At 36.4% G+C, this 15891-nt stretch overlaps 1 long non-coding RNA gene across 1 annotated transcript; it reads right to left on the bottom strand.

Annotated features, from left to right (window-relative positions):
* Window positions 1–13956: 13956 nt before the first annotated feature.
* LOC123561241 (uncharacterized) lies at window positions 13957–15556 on the bottom strand. The gene is made up of 3 exons (XR_008368911.1): window positions 15348–15556; window positions 14285–14606; window positions 13957–14068 (listed from the first exon to the last, which is right to left on the bottom strand). It is a non-coding gene; the product is annotated as an uncharacterized LOC123561241 (long non-coding RNA).
* Window positions 15557–15891: the final 335 nt, after the last annotated feature.

The raw sequence follows: 15891 nt of genomic DNA, 5'->3' as shown, positions 1-15891 counted from the left end.
ATAAAAATGTTATCATGTAAGATATTTATAGTAACAACAAAGGGAAATTAATCTTAAAAAAAAAAAAAAAAAAAAAAAAATCTATATAATATAAGTCCACAAGAAACTCTTTACCAGGTAGAGATAGGTCAAAATACACCTAACAATTGGATGTAACATGCATGCTGTACCACAGAAAAGTGGTCTCGATTTTTCTCTACCGCCAGTAATAAAAAAGTTACAATAAAATCTATTTATAGTAAAACAAAGGGACGTAATTCTAAAAACAAGGGTGCCTCATGGTGGTGAACATTTGGTCCAAGTTACATCAAAATCCCTCCATGCATGAAAAAGAAATGTTCCGTACAAAGTCATTCTTGAATTTGACCTTTGACCTCTAAATATGACCTTGACCTTAGACCTAGGGACCTGGTTCTTGCGCATGACATGTTGTCTCATCCAGGGGAATATTTGTGCCAACTGATATCTAAATCCTGCTTTGCATGACAAAGTTATAGACTGGACAGGAAAAAAATCCTCTTGACCTTTGATCTCAAAGTGTGACCTTGACCTTTAAGCTAGGGTACTGGGTGTTGCGCATGACACGTCGTCTCATCATGGGAAACATTTATGCCAAGTAATATTGTAATCCCTTGATGGATGACAGAGTTCTGGATCGGACAGGGAAAAAACCTTATTGACCTTTGACCTCCAATTGTGACCTTGACCTTTGAGCTTAGGGTCTGGGCTTTGCGCATGACATGTTGTCTCATCATGGGTAACATTTGTGCCAAGTAATATTAAAATCCCTTCATGGATGGCAGAGTTATGGATGGGACAGGAAAAAAACTCTGTTGACCTTTGACCCCCAATTGTGACCTTGACCTTTGAGCTAGGGGTCTGGGATTTGTGCATGACACGTCGTCTCATCATGGGGAACACTTGTGCTAAGTGATATTAAAATTCCTTAATGAATGTCAGAGTTATGGACCGGACACGAAACAGACCCTGTTCATGCTATGTTAACATTTGACTGCTAAGTGTGACCTTGACCTTTGAGCTAGGGGTTTGAAAGTTGTGCATGACACATCGTCTTATTATGAGGTACATTTGTGCCAAGTAATATTAAAATCCCTTCATAGATGGGAGAGTTATGGACCGGACAGGAAAAAAGCCTTGTTGACCTTTGACCTCCAATTGTGACCTTGACCTTTAAGCTAGGGGTCCAGGTTTTGCGCATGACACGTCGTCTCCTCATGGGGAACATTTGTGCCAAGTAATATTAAAATCTCTTCATGGATGGGAGAGTTATGGACCGGACAGGAAAAAAGCCCTGTTGACCTTTGACCTCCAATTGTGACCTTGACCTTTGAGCTAGGGGTCCGGGATTTGCGCAAGACACATCATCTCATCATGGGGAACATTTGTGCCAAGTAATACTAAAATCCCTTCAAGGATGGGAGAGTTGTGGACCGGACAGGAAAAAAGCCCTGTTGACCTTTGACCTCCAATTGTGACCTTGATCTTTGAGCTAGGGGTCCGGGTTTTGCGCATGACACGTCGTCTCATCATGGGGAACATTTGTGCCAAGTAATATTAAAATCCCTTCATGGATGACAGAGTTATGGACCGGACACGAAATTGCGGACGGACGGACGGACGGACGGACGGAATGACGGAAAAGTGCATTCCTATAGTCCCCGAAACTGGTTTTCAACCAGTAGGGGACTAATAAGGCTACCTAAAATACAGGTGTTAGTTCCAAATTAAGAACCAGTTCCACATCTGTCATTTACAATATATATTGTTTACTTTACTCAAATTAAAATTAAAATATATCAAAATTATTGAAAGAGTCATTGACAATTGAAAAACAAGACCATACAGATTATTCTGATTTAAAACATCAGAAATGGTATGACCAACATGTTTTAACAACATATGTACAACCTGCAAAAGACCACTTCTAGCATTAAAGTTGCCAAGAATGCAAAACGTATTGTTTACATATTAAGCTGTCAAGTCTAGAATATTTTTATCAGAAATACTAAAAGGTCTATAAGATAGCGTTTTTTTTTTTGTGAACGTAAACCATACAAAAAGGCCACGATTATCCCCGAAGGAGGAAGGATATAGTTTTAGCGTTGTCCGTCCTTCCGTCCTGAGCAATATCTAGGAAGTGATTTTGAATATTTAAAACTAGATGTGTGTCCATCAGACACAGGTGTCCCCACTCCTGCCACTGTAACATGGTTTTATGACTCAGGTTAAATAATTTTTAAGATGTTTGCAACACAAACTTTTAAGAACCTTATGTGTATTTTTCACTTAGTTAGCCATACCTCTGGCCTAGCTGAGTAAAATCCTAAAGAGAACACTTCACAGGCTATAAAACAATCCTCTAATGTTTTATGCTTCTAGGTCAAGTACATTTTAACATACATGTTTCACAAACTTTTTTTTAGTAAATCTGGACAAGAAGTCTGGTCTTGTGTAATGAAAAAACTTAAAAAATAAAATAAGTCAGGGGCCATAACTCTTACATGACTGAATGAATCCGGACATGAAACCCCAGGTGCACAACTGCACATGCTGACCAACATTCCTGTAAACCTTGGTGATTCTAGGTCAAAAACTTTTGGAGCTACGCGCAATACAGCATTAAAATGACCAATGTTTTACTAAGTCAGGGGCCATACCTCCTACACGACTGAATGAATCCGGACGCGAAACCCCAGGTGCACAACTACACATGCTGACCAACATTCCTGTAAAGTTTTGTGACTCTAAATCAAATACTTTTGGAGCTAGGCGCTACACAACACTAAAATGACCAATTTTTACAAAGTCAGGGGCAATATCTCCTACACGACTGAATGAATCCAGACGCGAAACCCCAGGTGCACAACTGCACATGCTGTCCAAAATTCCTGTGAAGTTTTGTGACTCTATGTCAAATACTTCTGGAGCTAGGCGCGACACAACATTCTCGGAAGGACGGACGGACGAACGGACAAGAGCAAATCTATATGCCCCCACCACTCATGGGGGTGGGGGCACAAAAGCTTCATATACAGGTTACCACTATATGGAAATACGGTACGTCAAATTTTAATCACGTTGCCCCAGAAACAGCAGAGTTATGACCCGTAATATTTTATAGCGTTAACTATATATAAGGTACCATAAATGTGGCAATTTCCGCTTCATAACTTGTGACATATTTTTAAAATATTTGACCTAGAACTACGAAACTTATAATGAAGTTAGATCACCATAATGTGGTAGTGCATACACAATTTAGTCAGAATTAGGTTTAGTAATTTCAGAGTTACTGCCTTTTTATTGTTTAATAATTCACAGATTTATACAGAACAAACTAATCAATTGGTAGAATTTCATTAAACTTCTTTCATATTTTTCCATGAACATTTAATATCAACATGTGTAGTTGTGTACTCACACCCGGTCACCACCGCGGTTCTGGTCACATCCTCTCCAACTCCCTATCCCAAACTACCCCACATTGTTTTTCATTGTTTTTTTTTTTAAAAAAACCTTCAATCTTCCATGTTATTTATCAACATGCAAAGTTGTACCCTCCCCCAACTCAACCACCCAACCCCCGATCATGCATTCCCGACCCAACCTTTTTTCATTTTATAATTTCTATCAATATCTATTTTCAACATGTAAAATTTTATACCTGGTCCCCCCCCCCCCCCCCCCCCCCCACCCCCACCACCATTTTCTTCAATCCTTTTTTTTTCAAACCTTCCATAAATATTTATTATATAACCCTCATCCACCCACATTCCAGATTTCTAACTTTGTTATGATCTCTTAAGGACATCTCATCTTTTAAGTTCAAATGTAATGAAATTATTTTCATCTCAGTAACATCCTTAACTCTTCACCACAAATCCATTCGGTCGGGGATACCAATTCATTCAAATACTACTTACTTCGGGAAAGATAGTTTCAATGATGGTATTCTTGATTATTGGATTATTTTGCAAAAACCAGTGATTCTAGAGATTGGATTTTTGACTCAGTTTTTAATAAACTGGTAACCAACATTCTGCAGAATTTATTTTGTGGAATTATCATTGGATTTACGAATAACTTTGATGTAAAACAATTGTAATTTGACAAATATTGGGGTAACGTTTCAATAATTTCAGTCAGTTTTGGTGAACAACATCTCACTCGAAATTATGGCTAATCCGTGTACAGGTAGACAATACAGTAGAGACCAATTACTGGATTATAGAGATGTGCCTAGGAGGTATACAATACCGAATAAAGAAACATTAGCTATGTTGAAAAAGTATAATCTTTTGAAATACAGAGGTAAACGAGCTGGTCGCCCGAGGATAAAATCTAAGGCTGATATTCACTTGACAAATTCGACCCAAATTAAACTAAATCATACATTTATATCAAATGCACACAGAAAGAAACAACAGGAACGTTCAAATTTGATCCAAATTAAACTAGATCATTCATTTTTATTGAATGCGCAAAGAATGAAACAACTGAAACTTTCAACTGTGAACATACGGTCTGTGCGAGGAAAGTCTGCTGACCTTCTCCAGCACATATTAGAGGGGTGTATAGATCTCTGTGTGATCACGGAAACTTGGCTACAGCTGGATGGTGATGACGTTGTCAGGGGGGAATTGTCTCAAGATGGTTACTGCTTTGATGATGTCCCGAGACCCGACCGTAAAGGTGGAGGACTTGCCCTGTTATACAGAAATACGTAGTCAATCATTCATCCTCTACATCTTTGGTATATATAGACCGCCATATTCGGAGAGACACCCAGTAACTCAGGCTATGTTTATGACAGAATTCACTGGGTTTCTCGAACAAATAACGTCAAGATCCGAGTCTCTGGTGCTGTTAGGTGACTTTAACATCCACATGGATAATAAGTCAGACTGCTACACAAAACAATTTCAGCAGTGTTTGAGATCTTTTGGACTGGTTCAACATGTCAATGCTCCTACTCATTCTGGTGGTCATATTCTTGACCTAATGATCACAAAGCTAGAAGACAAACGTGTGAATGTCTCAGAACCTTTGCCAGACTATTATATCTCTGACCACTGCTTTGTATGTTGTAACATTGACCAGTGTCGCCCTCCCTTGATCAGGAAAGAAATCAAATCTCGCAATTGGAAATCTGTATCAAGTGACATATTACAATCAGAATTCGGTCAATTAAATGAAATTGTAGTGAACACTTCCAATGTCAATGATCTTGTGTCTGAGTTCACTAGAATCACGTCCGACATTGTTCAGAAACATGCCCCTCTAAAGGAAAGAACTATTCTCTGTAGACCGACAGTTCCTTGGTACTCTGGATACCTAAAACAGCTGAAACAATACAAACGATCAATAGAAAAAATCTTTATGAATGACAAATCTGACCTTTCAAAGAAAGTGTATAGTGGTGTAAGAAATGTATATAGCGCTGAGCTTTCTAGGCCAAGGATGAGTATTACCAGAACAAGATTGGAGAAGCAGAAGGAAACATCAAAAAGCTGTATGCCGTAACATCCGATTTACTGGGAAGGTCGAAAGACAATCCGCTCCCATTACACACAAGTGCAGTATCTTTGGCAAATGACTTTCTACGATACTTTGCTGATAAAATAATCAAGTTGAGAAAATGATCTTGACAACATATCAACTGAAACACCCAATGGTAATTCTTCCTACTCAAATCCACCTGTGACTATGAATACATTTACTGCGTTCAAACCACTTTCCGAAACGATATTTTGAAACTTGTATATGCATTAAAATCTACAACTTGTGAACTTGATGTGATACCAACTAAGAAATTAAAGGAGCATTTTTCACAACTTGTTCCCGTTGTGACAGAAATTGTAAATCGATCACTGCTATCTGGTGTGTTCCCTGATGAATGGAAGAGTGCTGTGATAAAACCTTTGTTGAAGAAGAAAGGTCTCCCACTTGAACTGCAAAACTATCGCCCAGTGTCAAATTTAACATTCCTCTCCAAAATTCTTGAAAAAGCTGCACTAAATCAAATCAACAAGCATACTGAAGCTAACAATCTCCTCCCAGCTTACCAAAGTGCCTATAGAACATATCATGGGGTTGAAACAGCAATGGTCAAAATGTATAATGATCTTTTGGAAACCATAGATGAAAATCAAATAACAATCGTGGTCATGATCGACTTGAGTGCAGCGTTCGATACCATCGATATCCCGATACTGATTCAGATCCTTCAAGATGACTTTGGTATACATAGCACTCCCTTGAAATGGATAGAATCTTATCTCACGAACAGAACAATGAAAGTTTTAGTCGAACAGTCAGCATCTGACACGGAGCCACTAGGGTTTGGTGTCCCGCAGGGTTCTTGTGCCGGACCTGTGATCTTTACCCTGTATATATCGGCTCTTAACCGAGTGGTGCAGAAATATCCAGCTGATCTCTATGGATACGCGGACGACCACAAGATTGCGTTAAAAATTCAAGCGGGAAATTCTCAAAATGAGACAACTGTTCTTCAACAACTCGACAGTTGTCTAAATGAAATCATAAAATGGATGACAACCTTCAAACTGAAAATGAATCAGTCTAAAACTGAAATTATTATGTATGGAACAAGACAACAGTTAGCGAAATTGGACATCACAAGTGTAAACGTTGGTGGGTGTGACGTAAAATGCGTCGATCACGTCAGAGACCTAGGTGTAACTATGACCAATACACTCAACTTTGACCATCACATTCAGAAAAAGTGTCAGATAGCTCATGTACAGTTACGAAACCTTAGGGCTATACGGAAACATCTCACACAGAAGTCAACTGAATCATTAGTGCATGGATTGGTTCATTCTCACATTGACTTCTGCAACAGTTTATTTACAGAAATTCCAGCCTACCAAATCAATAAACTACAGCGAGTCCAAAATCATGCCGCTAGAGTAGTCAAGAATGTTTCCTATGAAAAACCAAGTACCGAACTTCTGAAAGAATTACACTGGCTTCCAGTTAAGGCTAGAGTCATGTTCAAAGTTTTAGTAATAGTCTTCCGTGTCATCAATGGTACAGCTCCAGTATATCTGAGGGAAATGTTTGTACCTACTCGACAACGATACAGACTTCGCTCACAAAGTGACACTAACTTTGACATCCCTAGACGGCGAACAAAACTAGCAGACAGATCTATGGCATTTCGTTGGTCCCAAATGGTGGAACGATCTGCTAGCTATCTGAAAAACATTCAGTCTGAAGCCAGCTTTAGATCAAAACTGAAAACACATTTATTTAGGCAGTTTTATGAACAATGAGTGTAGTCTTGTTAAAATACAAAATATTCAGAAGTGGTGTAAAATAGTATTAGTCTAATCAGTCTAGCCAAAAAAATCACCTAACCTAGACAAAATTGCAAAAGTTTTGTTTTGTGTATTTCCAAGTTTTACAATGTCTAAACTATAACCAGGAAAACATCCCCTGTCCAGAAAGTTGGGGAAGTACATAAAATTGCTATTTCAATTAAGGACACCATAATTTTGATCAAATCTTCACTGTTAAGATAACTTATAAATAATAAGACTTAACACGCAATACATCTTCAATAATCTTCAATAAACCATTTATTTCAAGTTTTTAGGTAAATAATGTGAAAAGAATGGGGTAAATTTACCCCACCCACTTTTTGTGAAAAAAATGTTAATTTGAAAATTTTCACAAAACATGGATTTCTTTCTTTATATAGGTAAATATGTTTAAACATACCTATTTTTATTCATTTCTAATACAACTAATTCATTACTATAAGACAATATAATGTTTATTCAATCCTACCTTAATTACATAGAGAGTGGTGCTGCGTATTGGAAATAACATTGTTTCTTAAACTACACTGTTTTCTTTGCATGTGCTTAATGTTAATCTACAAATGCCATTAAGGATATAATATCTATAAAATGATTAATATTACACATATTCATACAAAAGAAAAGCCGCTATTTAATATACATAACAACATTACTATCAGTATGTTACAGATTTTCTGAAATTCTTATTCAATGAGACAAAATTGACGGCAAGAAAATTTGAGTTCAGTTGCTATAGCAAATCAAAGTAAAGTACTGCAATACCATAATAAAATTTTAATACTACACTACCATAATCAAAGTATATAACGTTAACATCATAATAAAGTAAAGTACTGCAACAAGATAATAAAATTTTAGTACTGCAATACCCTAATTAAAGTATAATACTGTGTACAGTGTACTGCAACACCATAATTAAAGTATAGTACTTCAACAGCATAATTAATGTATAGAAGAGCAACATCATAATCAGATTATAGTACCGCAACATCATAATCAAAGTATAGTACTATGTACTGCAACACTTAAAGTATCGAAGTATATTACTGCAACACCATTATCAAACTATAGTACAATGCACAGTGTATTGCAAGATCATAATCAATGCACAGTACTGCAACAACATAAAGTTTTAGTTCTGGAAAACCATGGTCAAAGTAAAGTACTGCAACGTGACAATCAAAGTAAAGTACTGCAACATCATAAAGTTTTAGTTCTGGAAAACCATGGTCAAAGTACAGTACTGCAACGTGACAATCAAAGTAAAGTACTGCAACATCATAATGAAAGTATAGGTTTGCAACATTTCAAAACCATACACAAAGTATAGTACTGTAACATGATAACCATTGAATTACAGTACTGTAACACTAAAACCAAAGTTCAGTACTGCAACAAAATAATCAAAGTATAGCATTCAAACTCCACAATTATTTACATTTCATCATAACTGTCTTCATCTTCTGCAGTAAGTTCCGTCAATGTAGGAGAATTTGAACAACTGACTCCACGGCAAATTCCACATCCCACAGAACATTCTAAACCGTGTTTCCTGCAAGTACAACGTTTGCTGTCACATCCTGTTTTACAGCTGCATCGGATGACTTTAAGCAAATATTCTGGTGCTGGCGGCAAAGTCATTTTGACTGGGCTTATAATGTTGTCAGACACCCCCAACCCCATTCCAAAGGATCAAGATTTTCATTTCCCATCCATGTATGGGTTTGCCAATAAACTCTCATACTATGAAACGCCGCAGCAGAACTGGTGGGAGGTAGACTATGCACTTCCACAAAGCTTGTGCTACATGAAACTTTCCTAGCGAATTTCTGAAAACGAAGGTGATCCAAACTTTCAGAAGTTCCCCCTTCAAACAAACAGATCATCGCATATTCACCTAACTTTTTTACATCGTCTTTTGTTTCTGCATTGATGAACATTAATGCATTATCCCTGAAATTCTGCTTTGTGCACAAAACTTTAAGAGCTGAGGCTTTGCCGATGCCATGTACTTTTGAAGTTGTGTCGCATCCTGTCAGTGCATGAATAAAGGGAAGTAGACTACAGACATCTTGTCCCAGTATTTGTTTTGTCTTCTGTATATCCCATACCCTTTTGCCTTTCCCTCGTTTCGGTCTTGAATCTGATCGAAAATACACACCATGTTTCATTCCATCAACATGGTAACACAGTAACACAAGCAAGTCTGTATCTTCTCCAACAACTACTGTAGTGTCTGTTTCAGCTGACTGGACTGCAGTTTTGACAATGAGGCAATCAGCATCGTTTGTGGCTTGTTTTACAGGTATTCCATGATTGGCAAATGTTTCACTGAGAAGCGCAATGAAGTTTTTCTTATTGTCAGTATTCCGCAGAAAGACTTCTTTGTTTGTTTTGCATGGCGTTGCTCTTGCAAAAAGAACTTTAGTTCCAACTGCACCTTTCTGTCTCCTTAAATGTGTTAAATCTTTAGTAGATGGACTGTTGCTGTAACCATCAAAACAACAACAGGTTTCCTGTATCTCTGTTTAAGATAATTGGTGTATTCCTCACATATAGATCCAAATGACATGCCTTTCTGCCATGGAATCCTTTGTAAAAGAGAACCTCCATCAATGACATAAGCACAATCGTCTGAATTCGGAATGTTTGTTGCACTGCAGTCCCCCAATTTCCACATACTTTCAGCAAGAAGGGATTTCGTAGGTTGCCTTGGCATGCCAGTATTGTCAAAAAGTGAACTTGGAACATTGCATAACTCATATGTAAAAAGGTCTTGTGTGTCATCCACTAATCTTCCTGCAGCGGTGATTAATCTTTGAAAAAGTAGCTGGGTATCTATGTTGATGTTCTCTCCTGACAGTGTAATTGATGTTTTTTCAGACAATGTGACAGCTTGCCAAGATCTCTGGAATGAAAAGTCATTCAGGGGTTTTCCCATCATTCTCTGAATTATACTGTTACCAATATCATTGGCCTGATCAGCAGTTACTTTACTCCCTGCTGTTAATCCAGTTTCAATGTTACGCAAAGATATATCAGAGCTATTAAAGGGGTCTCTCTCCTTTAAAATGACATTATGGTACTGGTATCTTTTGCGTCCTTGTCAATTCTAGATTTACGAATTTCTTTGTGCCCATCATTAGGATTGTTCATGCCCAACAGATCTAGCATGGCATTATTCACTTCTGCTTTGGCTGGCATAGACATCAACCAGAGTGCTCTTTGATTCTCACCTATGCCTCTACCTCTTGTCAGTCCTCCTGTGGTTTTAAGAGATCTCATTAATACTTGTTCTATAATTAGATCTGTTGATAATCCAGCCCAAAATTTGTCTGTTCTCCGCACAGAATGGAAGCCGGAGACGAACGCTTCATGTACTTCAGGATGACTTGCCTTCAACTGCAACATTTTTTGTAGATATATGTATGCCGACTTTAAGTAAAGATTGTGTCCAGATGCAGCAAAGAATGGAAGCATTCTGAAGACAGATCGTAAATGGTCATACCAGTTGCTTGTCCGTTCAGCTCTTATGAAATCACGCAATATTGTAATCATCTCCATGTACTGGATCCAGAGTCTTGCTGTGCGATATCCTTTTAGGTAATCTGTCTTAAGTGTCAGTATTTCACACACAGATTGCAAACTATCATCTTCACATATAGCATCTTTTAGAATTTGTTTTGACTCCATCTTGTCATACAAATCTACAATCCTCTGCATTAACTGCTCATTTCCAGACTGCTGCTTTTCACTGACTGATAGCAAAGAAGTGTCTTGCTCTGAATTAGCAACACAAAATGAAAAGCTCGACTCTTCTGAAGAATTATCTATGTCTATCTTTGTAATGTTCCGAATTCCATCTGACAGCGAAGACTCTTCAGATATCATTTCATCTTCCGACTGTTTCAGTGTGAGAGTAGCATTGTGTTTCATGAAATCATTTCCAAGTCCTGTATGTTGAGATACTTGTGTTTCATCTTCTTGGATGGGTGAAATGTAGTGTATGTTTAAAGCAGATGATAGTAAAAGAGTGTGCAGTGCTGTATCAACCATGAAATGTCCTCTTACAGCTCTTGCTACTGCTTTTCCGGTCAACATGTGTACTACTGCATTGGAAGAATAGACAGTTTCTAACACCTCTCTCAAACCTGAACCACTCATCAAATGTCCTATGCATCCCAGAAAGCTCATTTGAGTGTGGAAACCACCTAGACGAAGAACAACATTTTTAATCGGGCTTGATGTTTGTACAGTATCAAGTATATATGTAGCTTTCTGAAATAATGGCTGATCAAATGTAAGCACTGGTGTAACATCATACGTCCTACTTACTTTGGCAACGAAGTGTAAGGTAGAGTTTATGCAAGACAAATCACTAGGTGGCATATCTATCATAGGAAGGAATGTTATGGTTGACTTTGGAGAAAAGTTCTGTTTCTTTTCATACAGGTGCATAAATCCTGACCAACTTGGTCTGGCTGGTCGCATTGGATATACAATATTTGAAAATATGTCAAATACTCTATCTTTACTGTGGGTGTTTGTCGCATCAAGCTCTGCAAGGTTGTGAAACACATCTGCTTTAAATTCGTGTTCAGGTTCTTTAAAATACTTGATTTCAATTCTTCCAAGTTCCACTACTTCATCCATACTTATATCTCTGCGAGGAATACGCGCATAAACTTGTGTACCTGGGGTATTACATGCAATAATTCCCATCCCATGGAAGGTGTTGCTTCCATCTAATGTTCTTACATTATGATCCTCATTATCAGCAGAAAACTGAACAAATGATCCAGGGAAGAAAGATGGCATACTGGTATTCAACATAGCAGCTGCATTTGACTCAAACTTTTGCACTTCCCAGTATGACGAACAAAATCCCATACTATTCAGATTATCAATCAAAAATCTGGAACCAAAATGGTGGTATAATTGCACTGCTAGACCAATCTGTAGAGGGGCTTGGATACTCCTGGGTCTACAACTTTGTATAATTGCTTGTCCTATAGATGCAGTCTTTACATCTTTGTCTTTTTCACTGAACAGCAAGTTAAGAAGTAAAAGTAAGCTCTGTGGAATGAAACATCATTTTTTGTCACTTGAACCAATTGAGTCTGGTGATGGATAGACATTATTATCAGCAGGGATGTCTAGAATATCCGATTTAATCAACTTTGAGACTGTTTTGATAAGTCTTGTTTTTTCTTCCTCTTCAGTTCTTTGTCTTTTGTTTTCTTCAAAACTATGTAAAATTGAAGATGCTGTTTGCTTTAGAGTAAATTTGTCAACTTGTCCTTCTTTACTGCTAATAACTAAAGCGTCACCGAAATACTCTACTAATTTCCTTTTCATATGCTTCGCTGAATATGCATTTTCTCCACACTCTTTCTCCATCACTTGAACAAGTTCTGTAACAGTAACAACATCTTCACTATCTTCTATGTACTCAACTACAGCCATAAATCCATCATTTGTTTCTCTACATGGTCTTCCTATGGGCTTTTAGCAGGGAAAATCTTGAAACGCTTTTGAAATTTGTCTACCGGTTCTGAAATTAACATTACATGACTGGTGGTACACTGCATCTGCAGCAAACAAATCAATGACATATACTAATCTACATGCAACAATGTCGGCCCACTTATCATTTCTTTGTGCACATATTTCTTTTATTGTTGACTGAAAGTCAGTGCTTCTCACTGGAAATACATCATGTCCACGTTTTCTGGATGAGTTTTTTGCATCTTTTCCACAAAAAAGACATTTATGCTTAAAATCAAAATCATTAACAGATCTTAGTAACCTAGTTTCATTAGTATGTGCATCTAATTCAGTCAATACATGTCTTTTGTCAGTGTACTTCTTTCTGCAATCTGTGTGTACTTTTTGTCCGTCAGTTGTTTTTACTGTATCCTTTTTCAAAGCACTTATCTGGTTGATGCCGTGGCTTCCCTTTTCTCTTAAAACTGCAGTATCATCAGTGTCAGTGAAAGATTTTTCACAAATAGCACAAACTTCCATCTGAAACATACAAAAGAAAAATAAATGCCAGCTATGACTACTTATGCAAAATGCCTGGTCAAGCATGTGTGTAAGAAGAAATATCTTTTTCAATAACTTCATTTTAGCCATTAAATTTTAACCTTAAATCTTTATATGTATTTATATGATTTCTATGTATTTAGCATAACCAAATGTTTACAAATAAGAACGAGTCTATAAAAATAGCAGTTGAGAACAAATATTTTGTACTGTAGGTGTACGGACTCACTTACTGTGGTAGGGTATAGCTATAGGGAATATATGTTGGACAACATCAGCATTTACATGTAACTCTTTCAAACGCCATAAATACTAATCCAACATGTATCCGAAAAGAAACATTTCAAAACATTATAAAATAAAAATGATAACTTGTCTTTTCCTCCTTAATGAGCACAACCCCTTCATATACGTTAGAAAATGACATCATTTAGATAATTATTACAGAGATAGAAGGTATATGAAAATCATTAGCATGTAATATATATTGCTCCAATCCAGATAAAAAAAAAATACATGATAGGACACTGAAACTGACCTTACTTATCTATGAGTCTATCCAAGTTTATGACATATATATTGGATACCCACAGCATTTTCACTGTTTTAAACATCACCACGCCATAAGACCAAAGCAACATGAATCTTCTCTGAAAAGAAACGAATCACGTAACTAAATATCACTACGTGAATGATATACCTATCGCTAGTAGATTAATGAAATGTGAGTAAATCATCTTAAAAAAATATATAAATACTACATTCAATAATGAAAGAAATATGGAAATAATATACAATCAAAATCAATACAATATAAGACAATTAAAACCATCGGCATTCGATATTTTTGACATTAGGGTGCTTACCTTGCATATTATATTTAGAACAGCTCAAGCACTTTCAACCTTTCTCAAACCACCACCAAGACCAAGGCAACCTAAAGCTCTGAAAAGAAACAGTTCAGAACACTATAAGTATCCATACAAGAATTATTTGTCTTTCAAATATAAAAGCAGAAACGGTGCCCAAATTAGAAACTATCATCTTTGACTTTAAGCAGTTAAAATTTTGTTGTAAATTATGAATAATATGTACCTAATTACCTAGGTTAAGCTATTTATTGACTTGAAACTAGCCATATCCTTCTTGTTTCCTTTCTCTACAAACTGATCTGGAGATCTGTTATCTCTGTAAACAAAGAATTACAATTATTCATTGCATCCATTGAAAAAAATCCTCTCATTACAATAATAACTGTCAAAAATAATATTAGCAGTGAACAGTTTTTAATTTGTATTTTGACGAAAACGGCGTTCCATATTTGAAAAAAAAATCGAGCGTGACCTTGACTTAAGGACGTATGCTAGAATTTGGTGCGAAAATTTTCCCAATAACAGAATTTCTTCAAACTTTGGATATTGAAGGACAATCATCTAAGAAACAAAAAAATGCAATAAAAATCATAGGTCACCGGTATCGAAAAAGAGTTATCTGCCCTTGAAAACGGCATTTTCCCCAAAAATGACGTTTTCAAGGGCAGATAACTCTTTTTTGATATCGGTGACCTATGATTTTTATTGCATATTTTTGTTTCTTAGATGATTGTCCCTCAATATTCAAAGTTTAAAGAAATTCTGTTATTGGGAAAATTTTCGCCCATCTCATATACAGGGAATTCTAGCATACGCCTTTAACATGTCTTTTAAAATGTTTTTATTCCTTTGTATGACAATTTTATACTACCAATTACTATATTATGTTATATCAGAGCATCTTTGGCTCAAATCTTTGTTTAAAATGCGATTTTTATCCGAAATGAATATCGGTCATTTTGCATGCAACACGATGGTCAAAGTGATACTAATACAGTTTAAAGAATGATCATGTCAAGCTAAATTGATCAAATGTATATTGAAATTGATTACTTACCTTAGATTTAAACTTTATCCATCCGAATTACGTAGTATTTATGAATTTAATCTCGGCCAGATACATTTTCGAAAATTGTCCGCCATTTTAACTTTTCATTGTGACGTCACAAATGCAAGTATGGGCCGCCGTCTACACAATATAAACAGGGAATGAAAAACACATTTTTTTCAAAATATGTTCTTATCAAATGCGAGAAAATGGCAAAGTCTATTAATGGAGATTTTCTTCTGTGAATATATGGGAGTGTACTCTTTTCAAAAATGTACAAAGAAATTCTTTTGCAATTTTGTCTAGGTTCGGACCTTCCCTTATTAGACTATATTTATATATGTCCAAATCTTTAAATCTAAGTTCTAGAATCCTGTTCATATTTTGTATGTATATATGTTAAATGTGTGTTATGTAATTGTAAAGCGCAATAGAATATTTTATAATTTTTGCGCTATATAAATGCCATGTATTTGAATTTGTATTTATAAAAAGACCAACCCTGCCCGATTTTCGTATAATAGTTTATCACCAAATAAAGAACAGTATACAT

Source organism: Mercenaria mercenaria, unplaced genomic scaffold, assembly GCF_021730395.1.
Source record: "Mercenaria mercenaria strain notata unplaced genomic scaffold, MADL_Memer_1 contig_1801, whole genome shotgun sequence".
NCBI classification, from domain to species: Eukaryota; Metazoa; Mollusca; class Bivalvia; order Venerida; family Veneridae; genus Mercenaria; species Mercenaria mercenaria.
Note: the sequence above shows the minus strand (reverse complement) of the source record. Positions and strands in the feature narration are given on the sequence as shown.